Genomic DNA, 3,517 nt, shown 5'->3' on the forward strand with positions numbered 1-3,517 from the left:
TGTATATATCTTATTCTATGTTCGCAAGTGTGCACTTTTATGTATATATTTGATTAATTCTAACAATCTAGAAATTATTCCGTTATTTCTCCTTCTCGAAAATTTGTCATGTTAAATAATAATTAGGTACAATGATTTTTCAACCTTCTACTTATAATTATAACTATACATACATACATTCATACATACATACATACATACATACATACATACATACATACATATATATATATATATATGTATGTATGTATGTATGTATATATACATATATATGTATATATACACATAAGCGATACACGAAGTTTATGTTGTCCTAATCCCACCTTGTCAAAAATGTTTTTTTAACCTTCTGCATAAGGAGTCCGTGCTCTGCATGTAAAATTGTTTGAAACAACAACCAAAACACGAAATTTGTAGTTTTGGCACCGTCTCGATAGGGGAACCATTTCACAAGGACCTTCTCACCAATACCTATATAGGAATTTAGGGTTGAACTATGAAATTTGAGCATATCTCCTAGATAGAAAGAGGGATTTTCTCCTCTTAATCTAGGAAATTATTTTTGCTACATAAACAGCCAATGCTATCTAGGAAATTTGACTTTTAATATGGATAATTAAGTGGATTTTATGTTTTCTATCTAGGAAATGACGTTTGTTTTTCATAGCAAATTAGATTTCCTATGTAGATCCTCAATGCTATCTAGGAAATGTGATATCCTATATGGAGAATCACATGAATTTTATGTTTCCTATACAAGAAATATAGTGTCTTCTAGGAAATATGGATTTTTATATGGAGAATTAAGTGGATTCTATGTTTCTTACATTAGAAATTAGCAAGAATGCATCTTTTGTATATGATTATTGCAATTACCTACATAGGAGGAGTTTTTTGTGTAAGCAAGAATGTTGAATATTCCATATTAAAAAATATTTTTATATAAAACATGAGCATATACTTAACAAGTGTCTATCATTGTAATTTTAATAAGATATTTACTGTAGGCTAACTATATTTTCTTTAATTTTAAAACATTATATTTTTTCTATATGTAGCCTAACTAAAAGTGACTGTGAGAAGTACATGCGCTTATTTTTCTTCCAAAAAGTTTCAAGAGAATTTGAAATGAAGGTTTCTCCTTTTTATAAGTGAAAAACATGATAATGTTAATATAAATTGTCAATTGCCTAGATAATTATAATATGCTACATAATTCCAAATTAATGTTCCGAATTAGAAGTACATGCGCAATGTTAAGTCGATAAGTCACAATTGTATATACTTTTCTAATATAAAAGCATATCTCTAGGAAATTTTTTGCCAATAGAGGGTAAATAATCCCTTGAGCCATGAAATACGCAATGTGTGAAGTCAAATGTAATATTTTGGTGTAAAAATCAACTATCAAGGCAAAGGCAGACACAAATCTCATATATAGAGGTGAGGTGACATGATCTCGGGTGGATAGACAGCATAATGATCTTGGGTGGATAGACAGCATAATAAACACGTGGCAGTTGGTACACACCACAATCCGTAGACATGTGGGTAGCTGGCATGTGGGGTAGAGGAAGTCACCTGACAAGGCTGAGGCAAACAAAGTAGCAGAGGCAGAGACTGAGCTGAGCTGATGCGACAAAGGCAGAGGAAGTCACCGACATGATAGAGGTAGAGATTGAGCTGAGATGACATGGTGAATTTCGTGCTAAAGTGATATGGCTGATGTGGTGTGACAAAGTTATGGCGAGCATGAGGTTATGCCACATGAAGCTAAGGCGATGCAAGGTGGGCACCACATGTTAGCATAATCACGTCAGACAATTGCCAGAGAGAGAGAGAGAGAGAGAGAGAGAGAGAGAGAGAGAGAGAGAGAGGAGAGAGAGAGAGAGAGAGAGAGAGAGAGAGAGAGAGAGAGAGAGATCAAAAAATAAATAAATGTATATATATATACAAGATATATAGGGTTTATACATAATGATCACCTTGAGTTTAAAAAGATTGATTTCTAATGGGCATCATTATTAAACTAGTCTAGAGAGTTAGCTAAATAAAACATCCATAAAAGGCCTAATACAAATAAACTCATAAATTTTGGTTTTTCAAAAAATGATATTAAATTCTCCCTTGTAATTGTGAATTGCTCCTTGGCCAATTTAAAAAATACTTTGATGAATGTCATGCTATCTTACATATTCATATGTAAACTCTCGAGAATATTCCTTGTAAAGTCCAATTTTAGAACTTGACTAAAGAAAAGTCCCCAAATAATGAATACTTTGCTAATGCAGTTTTCTAAGCTAACCTTTAAAATTAAAGTTTAGTTGAAAAACCAAATACTTGATGAGATTACTAAAGTATAATAAATACTAAAGAAAGATGAATAGGTGCTAATGCAATTTTTAGGGAATTACTTTCAAAACCAAAGTTTATAAAAGGGGTGTTCTCATTACATCAAAGGTAGCCACTAAAATCTCAAAGTACCTATGGTGTTACAAACACCTTTCTTGTAGTTACAAGAATACATGCATATAATGACTCTATAAGAATACTCCTTTGTTCTTCTCTGGTTGAATGAATTTTTTGTTGTTCTTGTATTTTCTCTCTTAATTTCTCTTCTCCTTCACTTCCCACTTTTGCACAACAAATTCTTCTTTCTCATCCTATGTGCATGGTTCTTCTTCTCTCGTTCAAAATAAAGTGAAAGATTTGAAAAAAGGTTCTTGGAGATAGGATGATATAATTGTTATATTCTCATCAAAAGACATTTAATATACTTAAAAACATGGAAGAGACATGCACATACACCCTTTAAGTATAAAATTGAATTCATGAACACAAATAGTATGAAATCAAACTCATAAACAATGTGTAAATGAGAGCAACAAGTAGATTTCTTTATTATTGAGAGAACTTTAATACAATCATATCATGTCATATGATTGAAGTTCAAAGTAGATTTAAGAGGACTTTAATACAATTATATGATATCATTGAAGTTTGAAGCTCTTGACTATCAATTCTTAACTACCCTAAGTACTAAGTTCTTCAATTTTGGGTCCTTGCTCTTGGCTAGTCATATAGATGACTCTAGGGCCACCAGCCTCAGTAGTCTCTAGTGGGTTAAGTCCTAGACTTTATGAATGAATGTCACTGTCTGGAAGATGGCATCAGTCTACAGTGGTGTCATGGCAAACTTTGCATGTACTATCTCATGCAGGACTGAGGGCTTACTTCGAATCATCCTAGATCCCATAGTCACATGTAGCCACTCAAATCTCTTCCACTATGCTATTAGTAGATCACAACCCTAGAAGGGTGCTGCATACATGGCAGTCAATCGCCTAGCATGTCGAAGAGCCAACACTTTGTCAATGGATCTTGAAAGTGTGCCCAGAAGCATTGTCTCTCCAATCATGCCAAAGCACACCACCCCCGAGTGAGTCATGCATGGGCTGTATGTGTCATAGTGAAAAAATTAGGTAAGAAATGGGGTCTCAAAAGGGCCTCCAATTAG

Source organism: Dipteris shenzhenensis, chromosome 16, assembly GCF_047967505.1.
Source record: "Dipteris shenzhenensis isolate YYH24624 ecotype China chromosome 16, Dip_SZ_1.0, whole genome shotgun sequence".
In the NCBI taxonomy this organism is placed as follows: Eukaryota; Viridiplantae; Streptophyta; class Polypodiopsida; order Gleicheniales; family Dipteridaceae; genus Dipteris; species Dipteris shenzhenensis.